Source organism: Thermobia domestica, chromosome 6 (genome assembly GCF_964235325.1).
Source record: "Thermobia domestica chromosome 6, izTheDome1.hap1.1, whole genome shotgun sequence".
Taxonomy (NCBI): Eukaryota; Metazoa; Arthropoda; class Insecta; order Zygentoma; family Lepismatidae; genus Thermobia; species Thermobia domestica.
The window spans coordinates 24,594,273-24,610,587 of record NC_137459.1 but is presented as its reverse complement, the minus strand read 5'-3'; the positions used below and the strand labels follow the sequence as shown (position 1 = coordinate 24,610,587).

The window sequence follows — 16,315 nt, the reverse complement described above, 5'->3', positions numbered from 1 at the left end:
TCCCAACTGGTGTGCCGCGACATACTAATGTCGCGTAGTCCCATAGAGAGTCCCTAAATTTTATAAGTTATTTATCATGAAATATTTAATAATTAGTTTTAAAGAAATCAATTTTAAGACATTCATCGCGTCCAGCTTCAGGAATGACCGGTATATGACACTGTATAAAATATACGTAAATCTTTGCTTAAGGCAAAATATGATACAAAATCTGAATACATATATATTTTCCATGTAAGTTATGATTTTCAGTATATGTTCTGAAACATCGGTAGAATTCAATATTTTCATTTAAACATTGTTTATGTTTTCGTAAACAAAGCTGTTGGTTACTTGTTCTGTCATGAAATGATAGGTGTCAAAGTTTACACTTTTACTCACTACAGGGTCACGGAGGTGAAGTCTACAAAATGGCTTCTTAGCAGGAAGATATTTTAGCCATGTTAATTATGTGATATCTTCAAACAGATAAAAGTGAAACAAGAGCTCAGTAGACATGATTAGTTTGCATGTTATACCGTTATCACGACTCACTTATCTGCTTTCGATTTCAGCCATTTAGAGAATCGGCATTTATTTTCGCGTTTCTAAATGACTGCAAACGAAAAGCTACTAGATGACTCGTGATAACGGTACCTCATGTAAAATAAAAATGTCTAGCGCGCTTTTGTTCCACATTTCGATTATCTTTCATCTATTTGAAGATGTCATATAATTACTGTAAAATTAGTGGTATTTTAATTTTGCAATGATTATTCCTCTTAAGTGATTTCTTTCTTTTGTGGTTCATTAAATCAATTTATGTAGGACATGATTAGTCGGCTATGGGAGGAATTTTGGTTAGCGTGAGAATGTGTTCGTTTTGGAAGACTGTGATTTTGACATCTCAGAGTTGTACAACTCTCTCTCTCTCTCTCTGTGTGTGTGATAGCATGGCTCCAGTGGTCGAAGTGAAACGGAATGCGGTGGTATGCCATACCGTCTCTGGTTTTTCAGTGATGAAGGCATACCGCCTCTAGTTTTTCAATGACCAAGACATACCGTCACTAGGAATGCGCACGAGACAAGATTTGTGGCTGTCTGGTCTCAAAAATGTGCTGTAAAAGTGATGTCTCGACTCGAAAAATTTATATTTCTCTTTTCCAAAAGTCGTGTCTTGACTCGACTTTTGTCAGGAAAATCCCGTCTCGACTCGTCTCGTGCGCATCCCTAACCGTCATGGGAGAGTTGATACTAAATACCTTTATTAAATCCATTTTTATACACAGTAATTGACGAATAGATTTGCACGTAAAAGATGTTGTTTCTTATGTAGAAATAATTTCTAAGTTCAACATCGACATTTGTGTTATCTTTTTCCTACCTTTTGTTTTCACCTAAAATGAGATGTCTTCAAAGAAGTTCATCTAGTTTATATTTTGATGTGCCGTATTGAATTGTTTTTTCTTATGTATATGGTTTTTTTTGGGGGGGGGCTTAATTCATATAAATGACGTGTTTTGAGCATGGGCGGATTTAGGGCTTGTCTGCTGTGGGGTGGATCTTCTGGAGGTTTGGAATACCCCTCAATCGAGTGGGGGATCCTAGAGTGTTCCCGCAGGAAATTGTTAATATAAAAACTCGATTTTTGAATATTTTCGTATATCATTATTTCTAATACAACATAAGGGGGTATTTTTTTTTTTTTACTATTTTTAAGGAAGTTGTTGGCGAGGGATCAAAATCTCTCCACGCCCCCCCTTCCCGTAACGAAAGAGGAGTTCTCCAGTGGTTTTCAGTCTTCATGTAAATAGAAATGCAATCTTTTAGGCAACATACCCTCACTGTATTTCAACATTTAGATAACTGGTATGTCGAGTCAAAATCGTAATAAAACATACCGCCTCTGATTTTTTCCACTTCGAGCACTACGAAATCTCAAGTTATAACTCTGGTGGTAGCCTATTCTTTTTAAACAATTGACCGTACTTTGGGCTTTAGTAAGGAGTCTAACCATTGATCTTTCTTTTAAAACAACATACACGCCAAGCGAATATTCTTTTTTATAAAACAAGAAAAAGTTTAGCATTTTCACACACAATAGGTGTGTATTTTATCCATCAACGGATGGCTACTTACAAACAAGTACTTACTTTCTTCGATGCGGCACTTTCTCGAGAAACTTTCGCTTGACAATTGAAAAATGGCTGCGGAAATGCAGATCCGTCTGCTGGTGCAAGTGACACGATTTTCGTTAAGATTCTGTGCGAGTACCGACAGCGTGTATGAGCCTCGTGTGGGAACCGAACCCAAAAGCTCATTGATTGCAAGCCAAGCGGTCGATACCACTGAACCACGGACGGAACATAGTTTTATATATATTCATTGATTTCATGTTTACTTTTAGATGTCTGTGTTGTGAAACAGTCATTTTTCTTCTATCTACCTTCATGCTATAGACAGATTGTTTTTAGTAATAAAATTCAAGAGTTTTACTTCCCCACTTCATGTGTGCCTTGAAATCAATATTCAGAGACGTTTTATTTTTTTTCAAGCAATTTTAGTAGTTCTATAAATGTATTGGAAAATTGTACAGTGTAGGTAAACAACTATTTCTAAAACTTTTCAAATCTTTTATTCTCTGTCATGTACACCTTGTCTCAAAAAGGTTGAGCGCATTCTTTATTGGTGTTTTGAGGCAAAAATTTTCTAAGTCCAGCTTCGGGTATCTTCGGGAAAAAGTAAGCCAGGTTCGAACCTCCAAGCCAGCCTTTGCAATCGGGAAAAAGTTTGCAGATGTATTTTTCTTCTTTTAAATATGATAAGACTTGTTACCAAATGTTTAAAAAAGCAACATTGATTGAAATACTTAATGATACAATATTTCGAAACCTTTTATTAATATCACCATATGCTTGTTTGTCATTTAGCTCTCCATACGTAATGGAACATTTAAATACGTTAAAGAATCTTTCCATATGTAAAAGAATGCTCAAAGTTAAGAAATAGAACATAATTATCGCCTGAGCACTAAAATAAAAGTCAAAATAGAACAGAAACAGCGTTTGTAATGGATATGAATGTCATAATTATCTTGAGATCCGTTATACATCGCTAGAAGCATGGCTCCAGAAGTCCTTGTGATAGCTCATTGGTAAGTTGTCGGATTTCAAATCATAAGGTTGAGAGTTCGATTCTCGTCTAGATTAATGCTTTTTTTAAAATTATATTTTCCGCAATGCATGAAAAATTATATAAAATAATTACATTAAAATACATAAGTTGTGTATATATAACATAATCATTGCAGAACATAGTAATTATTATGTTTAAAATATAACATCTGAGTTAATTTTCACAGTAGGTCGGTATTATATATGAGGATGTAAATACAAGTTAAGAAACTCGTTCCATAGCAATAAATAAATCATGTATGTATTTATTTGCAGCTATTTGTCATATAGAGGGTAATTCTCAACATTCATAATACAGAATGTCATTTATGTTCTTGAAAAGTGACTCGATGCATAAACAGAGGGTATAAACAGAAAATCCAAAGTCGGAACGCTCGCAAAAAAAATCATGAACCCCAAAGGTCACGTGAGCAGACTGGAATTGTCCTTATGAAGCATGCCACAGCAGAAAGTCTTTACATAGATTTTCAATTCAATTCCTGATATATGCTTTTGCAATGTGGAAGTGGTGATGCTTTGAGTCGCCCTCTCTCTCTCGCTCGCTCGCTCACTCTCTATTTATACAGAATATAAAAGTTAATTTATGTGTGTGTTTCAACATAATTCTGATATATCTAGAGCAATTTTAACTATATTTCTTACTGTCTGGAAAAAGAGTACTGTAGGGATACATATCAAAAATGCTAGAAGCGGGTCGATATTAGTATCGAATCCATAGTTTCGTGGTCCCTTAGGTGAATAGCTCTACTTTCAATTCAAGTCCAATTAAGCTCCCATTAGCACCCAGGGTGGTTACGTAGCGACATAAAGATATCGAAATCAACCGATATTAGAATCGAATCGTAAGTTTTCAGCGCCGCTAACAGTGCAGCATTTCCCATTAGTCCACATTAGTCCACATTTCACATTAGTCCCATTGCCTAGAGGGCAACATATTTGCAGAGTGCAAAGTTTAAAACTTGAATAAAATTTTATTTTTTTTCCGTATGAAAAAGTTAAAAATCAAGAGCAAATATACTATTTCACGAACAATCCTCTTTTACTATTCTAATATGTTTAATAATAGCGTAAGAAATCTAATAGTAATTCAGAACATGTTTCACAGTTGCAGTGGTGCCCACCCTTATGTCCATGACGCACCCCCCCCCCAATTGTCTACCCGTAGGTGTTTTTCCATGAAAAAATCTTCTTTTCGATTAATTTTTACACTCCCTCAAACATATTTATACAGATATTTTAACCCCCCCAAATATTTCAATGACGCACTTTGCGTCATAGCCCCCTTGTGGGCACCCCTGCACAGTTGTTATTTTTTGTTACATAGTTGTAGCTGTAGCATGTAGTGAGTGGAATTTAACTGTAATAAATTCACTAATTAACCATATTCGAATTAAGTTTTATTTTTAAGTTCGGGATGAAAGGGCGGAAAAATATGTAGTTATTGGGGGCACCGAGCTTTTCTACATTTTACTTTCAAAATCTCCATTTTTCTTTTGTCATTTGTTCCTAATAAAAAAGTTCAGTCACTTTTGGATTGTCATAGGATAGTAGGAGTTGGATTTTGGGATGCAGTCTGTGAGATTCTAGATGAGCTAACTGCTTGAAAAAATATTTTTGAATCATCTGTAACATATGAAATGAGGATATGTATCATAAAAAATTGAAAGTAACTATGTCTGCGTAACCATCACGGTCAAATTGCAAAGTCAAATGAATTGACGTTTGGTATATACCAGGCTCCAATCCCAACTGGGAAGTTATCATACGCGTGTCACTTTCATTATAATACATATCCTTAGGGGGAGTAGAAGTCCGAATTTTTGCGAAAAATTTAGTATCTCACAAGCCATTCAACTGAGAGCTGAAATTCAGCATATAACTCTTTATTAAAAATAAAGAGAATATGTCCTGGCATTTTTAAAATTGTCTTTTATGAGCGGGGGGACGGGGGTGCATTTTCTATATATTGGAAATTGGTAGTGGGTTGATTTGTAAAAATAATCGAAAACGATTGGTATTAGTTGAGAAACAAATTGGGTAATGCAAACTAAAGTTCTTTTTGAGTTTTATACCCACTGCTTTCTATTTATAATTGCTGAAGCTGGTGTTTAATATATGGAGCGTTCCGAGCATAAGGCAATCAAGCCATAAAGTTAGAGAAAAATGGCCATAAAATTTGTATTCTAAACTTAATTACATGGGCATTTTCAATTAGTACGGCATGCTTAATTATATAGAAAATTAGTTTCTCTCTCTCTCTCTCTCTCTCTTTCTTTTTTTTACGTTGGTCTACTTTTCCTTGATTCGAAACTTTCAAATTTCACCCTATTTTCTACTGAAATGTGTCTGTAAGGCAACAAAGAAATAATTATATATGATAAATTTAGATTCATTTTAATTCGGAAGATGAGAAACACTTTGCCATTATATATCGTAAAGTTCAGACCCACCAGTATTGTAACAGAGAGGTGCTTGAGCCATTGACGGTAGAAATTCAAACTCCGATAAGTGATAATTTCACAGTCTTGTTTTATTGGAAGTGTAACCTCTTTAGTCAATGGAGAGGAGGATGTGGGTCATCGGTCAGAATTGATGTCGATGGGTTTTGGTGGGTCGGAGTTGGTCGCAATGGTTCAGAGTGGTTCATAGTTGGTGGTGGGTCAGAGTGGATCACGATGGTTGATGGGTCAGAGTTGGCCAATGGGGCATTTGGGTGGTGGGTGATAGTGGGTCATGGTGGGTCGTGGATCAAATTTACATTTACCCACACCATCTCTGGTTAAAATTGTACTAAAGATAAGAGGCACCGAAGATGCATGTCGGCTATTATGCTCAAATTTTGCGCATGGATAGTACTCCACCAGAAAGCAATAAATCTGAAACGGTTCACGGTATGACCTCCTAGAACTCGAGATGTAGGGGTTTGTCTGATTGGCTAAATTAAGACGTCAATGATTTATCCTTCAACAACCAAGCTTTTTATGATCGTTTCCGTGGGGAAGTCAGAAGAACACGTGCCTAGTAATCGTAATATTGATAGTTCACGTCCATCCCGGGGTATTTGTTTTGTGTTTTTTTGATTCACCTAAATATAAATAAATTACACACATAGGCATTTTAACATATCTTGGGAGAGTAAGTTTGTGGTTCGTTGGCGTTTCATCGCGTCTCTGCCGCTGGTAGTAAAGTTTTCAAAATCGAGCTGGGGCCACCACGGATCGTCGCTGCGGGGCCACCAATTTCTGGCGAGAGGTCAATAGTTGACCATCTGTAGTCCACCGACGCTTACAACTTAGGATAATGAACGATGTCTTTGCCTTGTAGACTTCATGACTACCGACGTCGGCAGTCAACTAGCTTTTAGTATTCCTTTACTAACCATCTATCGTTCATGTTTGTACACGGTGTTGTCATAATAATAATAATAATAATAATAATAATAATAATAATAATAATAATAATAATAATAATAATAATAATAATAATAATAATAATAATATGCAAATTATTATTATTATTATTATTATTATTATTATTATTATTATTATTATTATTATTATTATTATTATTTGTAGTAATAGTAGTATAATTGATGATAGAATAATTATTGTCTATGTATTGTCTAGGTAGGACTACACACAGGATTTTGCTCGTTTTGGTTCGATTTGACTTTAATCCGAGTCGAGTTGGAAGATATTTTTCGCGCCGAGTCCAAGAGTAGACTTCAAAGATGTCTGTTTCGAGTCGAGTCGAGTTTCAAACAAAAGTCGTTCGTGCCCATCCCTACTAATGAGAGCTTAATCGGAGTTAAGCGAAATTGAAAGTCTCACTATTTATCTAAGCGACCCCGAAAACTATGAATCTAATATCGATCATTTTCTAGCAACCTTTATATGTATCCCCCTCCCATTCACCATAGGTAACCCGACAGCACTCTTTTTGAAATTATAAGAAATGTGGTTAAAATTACTCTTGGCCAGTGGTTCTCAATCTAATTCCTATCACGATCCCCTTTTATCACACGCTCTTGCCAGCGACCCTTTTATAATTTGTTTTATAATAAGCTTGTGTGGGATTTTTAACATACCTATTTCTATAATAGTAGAATCCATTTTTTGTTTATAGTGAACAGTGCCATGGAAAATCAGCGCCCGGGGCGATAGTATAGTACGATGTCACCGTATATATGAGTGACGTCGACAGACTAGCTACGAAGCGCCGCCATGGTTGGCACGAAGCTCTATAACATTTTCAAAGTAAACCCTACCTTTCCTTAATTTTGAGCACATTTTACTACGTTTTTCCTTCTATTTTACACATGTGCACATGCACTTTCCTAACATGAGTAACACACTTCCTCCGAAATGTGTGGCCCGTTGTTTCAGCGCCCGGCACTGACAGTGGATACAGTAACTGTAATATATATATTCCCAACGACGAAGGTGCTGGTTCAAGATGGATGTTAAACTCCTTCATTAAAGAGGCCATTAATGTATCCGATCTAAGCCCACAACTTCTTGACCAAATAATAGAATGATCATGCGACAAGTCTTTGCAACTGGTTTTCTGTAACAAAGACTTGGACAAGTTCTGCCTGATGAGGAGAGAAGAGTATCCTGGTCTGGTGATTGCTGCTTTAAAAGTAATAATTCCATTTGCTATATCGTACTTGTGCGAAAGTGTGTTTTTTTATGGTAAACATTAAAACAAAGATAAGAAATCGCTTATCATTTGAAAATGGCTTGATAATGTTTGTCATGAAGATTGAACCGGGCATTGCTGCACTAGTGAAATTACACCATGCTTAGGTATCTCATTAGGTTTTAATTTTAATTGTATTTCAATGTGCAGGTTTTGTTGCATGTGTATTTTTCTAGTATTTCTATATACAGTTCTCATTAGTTTTATATCATACCTCTTTGATTTAAATTCATTTTTAAACAACTCTACTAACTAACTAACTCTATGGCCTATGGAACCCGGAGGTTCAATGCCGCATTCACAAAAGCTCTCCACTGACTTCTATCCTTAGCCAATTGGATCCAGTTTCTACTTTGTATTCTTATCTCAGCGAGATCCATCTTAATATTGCCCTAAGATCTGCGCCTAGGTCTTCCTAATGGTCGTTTTCCGATTGGTCCTCCAGTCAAGACTTTGAAAGCGTTTCTACTTTCTTCCATTCTAGCCACATGACTTGCCCACCTAAGCCTCCTAGACTTGACGACCCTAACAATGTTGGGTAAACCGTATAAATTATGTAGTTCCTCGTTATGAAGTTTCCGCCATTCCCCATTCCCGTTCCTCTTGGGTCCGAATATTCGTCTAAGGATCTTATTCTCAAATACTTTCAGTCTATGTTCTTCCCTCAGAGTAAGCGACCATCGACCATGTTTCGCAACCATACAGAACAACAGGCATGATTATCGTTTTGTATATTTTAAGCTTCAAATTTCTCGACAGAATTCGCGACAAGAGACTTTGAACCGAATAGTAACACGAATTCTACACCCTTTGGAAATGTTCAGACTTATTTTCTTATTGTTCTTTACAGTGTGTATAAAAAATAAAAGTATGCCTATCAGAACAAAATTAAAAATAATATTTAAAAATAATTTCTGGTATTAGATTCTAACTATATTTATCTCTTCTGCCTATCTTCGCGATTCCCTAGGGGCCGCGACTCCCAGGTTGAGAAACCCTGCTCTAGGCATACATGTTGGAACATACATACATACACTTTTATATGTATAAATGCAGATAAGAGAGAGTTGAGAGAGAGCGATTAAGGAATTACCGCTCTCAATCTCTTCACTTTACTTTTGCGATTCGTGAATTTCTTACGTGACAGTTTGGGGTTAGCTAGTTTTTTGTCTTGAACCACGATCCGATTTTCGATATGCTCTACCTAAATGCTGTAATGCGAATATTGAGAAGTTATCTGCGATGAAAGTAGCTGCAAATAAATACATTACATAACTTATTTATTGCTATTACACGATTTCTTAAATTTGTATTCAATATTCACACATAACACACCGACGTTCTGTCAATACCTCAGATGTTATATTTTAAAGATAAGAATTACTTATGTCGTGAAATGATATGAATATATATATTCAACTGATATATACAACTGATGATACGAATATATATATTCAACTCATATATACAACTGATGATATGAAAATATATATACAACTGATGAATTGTAATGTAACTATTTTACATAATTTTCATGCATTGAGGAAAGTAGAATATCATAAAAGAATCTCACCTGAACGGGTGTCGAACTCACGATTTAAACGCTCGGTGGTGTACCACTGAGCTAACATGACCGCTTTTCGGAAGCTGCTTCTGAAATATAACTGAGCTCATATGTATGGAAATCACAATGACGAAACGAGAGTGTGAATACATAGTCTCGAAATATTGTATCATTAAGTATTTCAATCAATGTTACTTTTTTCTACACTTAATACCATTTCAACATGTCTTATTATATTTAACAGACGGAAAAACATATCTGTACATCTTTTTCCGATTACTAAGGTTGGCTTTGGAGGTTCAAACCAGCAGCTTTAGTTTACTGTTTTCCGAAGATACCCGAAGTTGGACTTCGAAAGTGTTCGTCTCAAAACAGCTATCATCATATCGCTCAATCTGTTTGGTATATGGTATATGTTTTTATACGTGTAAAGTCAGTATAACAATTCATTCTTTAAACAGCTTTTCGTATGTATTAATATTCCTTTATAAAAACAGTTTTTAATATTATTATTACGGCGCACCATTTCAGATTTCTTTCGCGAGTCGTTGAATGCTCGGAATTATTCCAAAACCTGATCGAACTTATGCTAGATTCGGTCAAATTATGCTAGATTCTCATAATTACTAATTCAGGAGTTTAAAAAAACGAAGTTGAGATACGATAACGTAACTTAAAGTACACAGAGAGCAAGAATGCATGGATAGAACTCAATACTTCACGCACCAAAATTTTAACTCAACTAAATTACTGGAGTCGTAGCCAGACTCAATGGCGTATATATCGTATAAATGATTGCAAAGTTTTTGTTTACATATTTTGAAAGAAAATTATTTCGCAGCATAAGCGGAGTTGGGAATCGTGTGCTGGGGGGGGGGGCGGACTTTTGGTCGGTCTCTGAGTTGTCATTTAAGGAATAAATATGATCATGAAGTCAGAAATAAAGATGGTGAAGTTGTCAAAAAGTTGGGGGGAGAATGGCCCCCATAGCTCCGCCCATGCCTCGGAGTTAAAGGATTAGAAAACCCTGGGTGGAGCCACAAAAAAAAAAAAAAAAGCCCAAAGCCGTTTCGAACTTACTTCGGAAAATAAGACTGCCTGTATGGTTTACCGACTGTATGAATCAATGGAAGAGGATACATTTCTGCCGTTCTTTTTCTTCCCACGACTAACTTCTTTCTCATCTCCAGGTTTTACGGCTTTTTGATAAACTTGCTGAAATTGTGCTAGATTTGGGCAAGATGCTAAAAGCACGATGCTAGATGCTAGAGACATGCAAATTATGCTAGATCTAGCATCATTATGCTAGATCTGGCAACGCTGTTCCCCACAATAGGCGTGTCGTGCAAGTAACCAATCACACGTCAGGTACTAGCTTTTACCTATTGCTTTCTTCTCACAGCTCAGAACATTGGTAACTATGGATAGACGTACAGCCGTAATTGCTTTATGGGAGTTGGAAGGTTATTCTGCAACTGCAGCTAGCAAGCGAGTAGGTGTCCCGGCCTCTACAGGAAGGCGATGGATTCGGAAATATGGTGCTACAGGTCAGACTGGTAATTTACGATCTCCTGGTCGTCCGCATGTGTCAACCGAAGCCGAAGATGCGAGATTAGTAAACGAAGCCCGGTTAGACCCACTAAGGACGTCTAGACAGCTAAGGGAAGCTTCTCTCTTTCCTGGTAGTAAGCATACAGCTCTGCGAAGGCTTCGTCATGCTGGGTTACGTGGCCGTGTTGCTGCCGTGAAGGAAAACTCTCAGACGACCACAAAATTTACCGTCTCGCGTTTGCACAGGCGAATGTGGGTCTCAATTGGGAAACGTAGTTTTCTCAGATGAATCCATATTCACATCAAAGGAGGGACGACGTTTTGTGTGTCGTCCGAGAGGCACCCGATATGACCATGGCTATAGGGCTGCTTGCAATCGCAGTGGCCATGTATCTATTTTATGTTGGGGTTGGATTTCCAGTCGCGGAGCAGGACAGCTCCATAGAATTGAAGGACATCTGGACAATGCTCAGTACTTAGACATTATCAGTAATATCATGGTGCCATCTGTACGAGTATTTCAGCCTGATGGTGTAATTCAGTTCCAGCAATACCAGTCGCCAATACATACTTCCCGTGTGGTTCAGGAATGGTTCGCAGGGCACCCTGAGATTGATTTAATCGACTGGCCGCCTCGTGGAGCAGACCTCAATCTCATGGAAAATATGTGGGCAGAAGTGAAGCGTACTCTAAGGGAAAGTTGGCCTGAGGCAGATCCACCAAGAACTCAGGATGACCTGTGGCATCTTGTTTCCGAAGCATGGCTGGAGGTAGGTGAAGGAGATAGATTTGTCACCCACATAATAGATTCCATGCCCAGAAGAATGGAGCGTGTAATAAATTCAGAAGGGTCTTGGACACAATATTAATGTCCCCGCCTTAACTCCCGAAAACAGCCCTTTTCAGGTCTACCTAAACGCTTCTGAAAATATTTCTAGAAGTAAACCACTCCTTTTATCCGATTTCTGTGCAATCCTACCAACAAAAGAATGATAATTAGCTGTAGGCTTTGAACTCAAGACCTCCTCATTGGCAAGTCCGTACTCTACCAGTGAGCTAACATGAACACGCAAACCCAATCTGAAGAAACACGACTTTCAATTTCTGGTATTCGATGACAATGATGCTCATATACTTTGCAAATGTTGTATTCAACTTGGGATATTCCGCAACACACACACACACACACATAAACAAAGCGAAAGAGGGAGAGAGAGAGAGAGAGAGGGAGAGAGAGAGATGAATATACAAAAGCATATTCAACGTATTCGAATGAGACTCTAAGTAACGACATTCCGTTCTAAAGAGAATTTGTGTTTCTTCCCGTGACGTTAAGGGGATCGGGAAAAGTTATGTGTCTTGAAGCAGGATACGACTTTGGATACTCTGTTTATACACTTTCTATATCCGTAGGAATATACTGTATTTCACGAATGTAAATGACATGCTGTAATGAGAATATTGAGAAGTTACATCTGTATGACAGATAGCTGCAAATAAATACACTACATAGTTTATTTATTGCTATTAAACGATTTTCCTAACTTGCATTTAACATTCTCATATATAATACCAACCTACTGTGAAAATTATCTCAGATGTTATATTTTAAACATAATAATTACTATGTTCTGCAATGATTATGTTATTTATACACAACTTATGTATTTTAATGTAATTATTTTATATAATTTTTCATGCATTGCGGAAAATATAATTTTAAAAAAAGCATTAACCTAGACGAGAATCGAACTCTCAACCTTATGATTTGAAATCCGACAACTTACCAATGAGCTAACACAAGGACTTCTGGAGCCATGCTTCTAGCGATGTATAACGGATCTCAAGATAATTATGACATTCATATCCATTACAAACGCTGTTTCTGTTCTATTTTGACTTTTATTTTAGTACTCAGGCGATAATTATGTTCTATTTCTTAATTTTGAGCATTCTTTTACACATGGAAAGATTCTTTAACGTATTTAAATGTTCCATTACGTATGGAGAGCTAAATGACAAGCAAGCATATGGTGACATTAATAGAAGGTTTCGAAATATTGTATCATTAAGTATTTCAATCAATGTTGCTTTTTTAAACACTTGGTAACAAGTCTTATTATATTTAAAAGAAGAAAAATACATCTGCAAACTTTTTCCCGATTGCAAAGGCTGGCTTGGAGGTTCGAACCTGGCTTACTTTTTCCCGAAGATACCCGAAGCTGGACTTAGAAAATTTTTGCCTCAAAACACCAATAAAGAATGCGCTCAACCTTTTTGAGACAAGGTGTACATAGGAAAGTGTAATAATAATAATTCGTTATATTTTAAGAAATTTTTACAAGAGGTATCACATACAATGGTGGAAACCCATTTTAAGACTGCCTAGTAGGAACGTACGAATCTGGCAATAGTAGGTGAGAATAAAAAGTAATATGGTGCCAGTGGGTTATGACGAGCATGTCACACAAGGTATCCAAGAACGTGCGCTACCCTCATTCAGTTCCGGTGGAAATACTTGTGATTCGCATTCTATGTTGAACTGTAGATCAGTCAATCATTCACTGAGACAACTAGTATTCACACGGAGAATCAGTGAGAGTCAAAGATGGTAGGAAGTGAGCAGTTGGAAAGAGTTAGCACGTATTAATAGTGTATGAGTGGCTACGAATCCACGAACAATGTATATAAAAGACATTGGAGACCGTTTTCGCAGCTCTTGTTTGCGTGTCAGTACTGTTTCGACAAAGTGCAAGCTGCTTTGTCTGCGCCGTATATTGTTTTATGCGTTTACTACGAATGGAAGCAGTTGGCTGGGGCGGTACAGAGAATCGAATTGAACCTGAGTAGAAGTGTTTGCTTGATGTATTTGTATATTTTATTCAAATGTATTAAAATGATAGGCTTATATGTTTTCCAACGGGGTTACATACTAGGCGGAACTAAAGTCTTTCTCCAAAAAAATAGGAAACGAAATCTTACCGTGAATGGTACATTTCTTTACAAAGTTTGACCAATTTTCTTGATACACAATTTACATTGTTGAATCATCGAGATACAGATGGCAGAACATAACTTTCAGTTTGTTTTTAGTCTCCCGGTGAACTGTTACAACGGAAGAGTTCCTGCTATTTTGAGGAAAATTAATTTTTTACGATACCTCAAAGGAACGAATAGCGCGTTGCTACATCGCATGATCCGGGTGGCTATTTTGCCGTGCCATGACGACCAGTCAATCAGTTGAGGGAATTGCTGGCGCTTAAAATTCCTCACATATACACCGAAGTGAGAAGGTACGTACTCCCATCATGTTGCAATATGAACCATGTATCGGGAGAACAAAGACTGTTAGTGTACAATACATTGTGCTACACTGGATACAGAATAAACAACCCAGCATCGGATAACAAAGCACAATCAACATGGTTGCTTGGGCTTTTTTCATTTTCCTGTGAATATTTCCTACATTTGCATTTTTTGTGTATTTGGTAATAAAATGTACTATTGCAGTTCATAGTATATTGTATATTTATCTTTTAATAAATAAATAAATATATGTTTGAAAACAATAATTTTAGGAAAGAGCTACTTCTGTTCCACTTTGTGATTGTGTAGAAACCATTAGGTTCGTAGAAATCGATCATATTCTATGGAATCGATGTATTCTGCCTAGCACTCTCAATTTTATCGGAGTGTTCGTTCTTTTAGCTAATGTACCTAAGTGCGTCACTGATTCAGGGGTAGGGTGATCAGTTGCTTTCCCCTTTCAAGTGGGTGTACAAGAATTGGATATTAAGGAGTTAGAATGTAGAGATTGATTGAGATTTAGGATTTGATTACAACACGAATACAAGGACCAAGAAATCATTGCTTCCATGCCTAGATATAGCATAGTGATATGCAAACGTATTTGTAGTACATAAATTGCATTTCTAAATTTTGAAATCTTGTCCAATATGCATTTCATGACATAACTTTTCTGAATATTTTGCTTTTTCAGTATCACTGGGAGTTAAAAGTGTTCTCCATGTGTAGAGCATATTTTCATGGTATTTTTTTCGTGTCAAAATAGAATTTCGTTTGTCGTGTGGGATGTATGTATCTGGTCGTATAAGTGATATCTTGGGATTTTAAAATTGATGAAAACCCTTAAAAACAATGGTTGTGGAAAGTTTGCAGCAAACGTGACATTGCATATCTGTTTGTTTTTTTTTAAATAAATATTGTTCAGCATTTGAAACGCTTGTCACCAGAGACTAATAACACGTGACAAGCACGCGTTTTCACAATTCGCATGAACTGGTATTTCCCGAATAGTTTTTTTTTTTTTTTTTTAACCAATTATATTGTGCACTCCCCTTCAACTGCATTTCTATATCCCACCTGTCAACGGCTCATCAGGATTTTGAACGTGAAATTGATAATATTATTGTTGCATTTTGATTAAACTGAGCTCGAACACAGCCACATTTATGTATCCTGACACCTAGATGACTGTGTGAATCTAATTTGTTGATGACCCGTAATGGATGCGAAAATACATCAATACATAAGGAATGTGTGTGTGGATCGAATTTCGCACAAACACACTTTATATGCAGCAAATGCTCGACAAATTCAATTAACGAGATTTCTAAAATAGTGTAAATTTCTGATGAAATGTCTAATAGATAGTTTCGTTGAAAACATTTGCAACTTGGTCTGGTTTTTCATCGCGAATGCGCGGCAAAAATCAATACACAGTTCAGCGTGGCAAGTAGATTGGAGAAGGCATATCCAGTGCGCAGCAGGCGTCAGTTCTAGGCGGACGAACTCGTTTAGCAGGTAAGACTAACTTTACTAGAAGGTCGTTGGCCTTCGACCGCAGTACTTTACTATAGTATACTTACAGAAAAGGGTCACCACTGTACTAGACAAGTCAATCAAAAATAACATGGCTTTCAGTCATCAAAATAGCGAGCCGGAATTCGTGGACCGGAATGATTTTTAGAGAAGTGATCAACCCGTTGAAGTGGGTGTGTCGAGGATTATTTGCAATTCTGACTCCAGATTTGCTAATTTCTGAGTCATCTGGAGATGAGGTAGTGGGCTAGAATGTGCTTCAACAAAAGGGGGTAGTTTAGATATTTTCCCCTTCATTTAAGTTCTGTATTTTCTTCATGGGATCCTTGCAGGTACACCTCTGTATTCAGCATTGTTAGGCACAGATGTTTTATTCTTGCAGGAATCCCATGCTCACCACATCTTGAGTAAAAGTCGAATAAAGAGCGAGGGCAGGTTGTTTGATTTAATGCTTACTTTTTTTTCTTTTTATCCATACATTAGC

General features: G+C 36.9%; 1 protein-coding gene across 9 annotated transcripts in view; it reads left to right on the top strand.

Moving 5' to 3' along the window:
• dop (microtubule-associated serine/threonine (MAST) protein kinase dop) overlaps nucleotides 1-16,315 on the top strand; it is a 1,172,801-nt gene that overhangs the window by 935,072 nt on the left and 221,414 nt on the right. Inside the window, exon 1 of one of the 9 annotated variants that reach the window (XM_081761429.1) lies at nucleotides 15,729-15,813. The exons of the other annotated variants lie outside the window; for them this stretch is intronic. The gene's annotated coding sequence lies outside the window, so the exon portion shown is untranslated. Of the gene's footprint in view, nucleotides 1-15,728; nucleotides 15,814-16,315 lie in introns of those variants that run through there. 9 annotated transcript variants of the gene reach the window in all.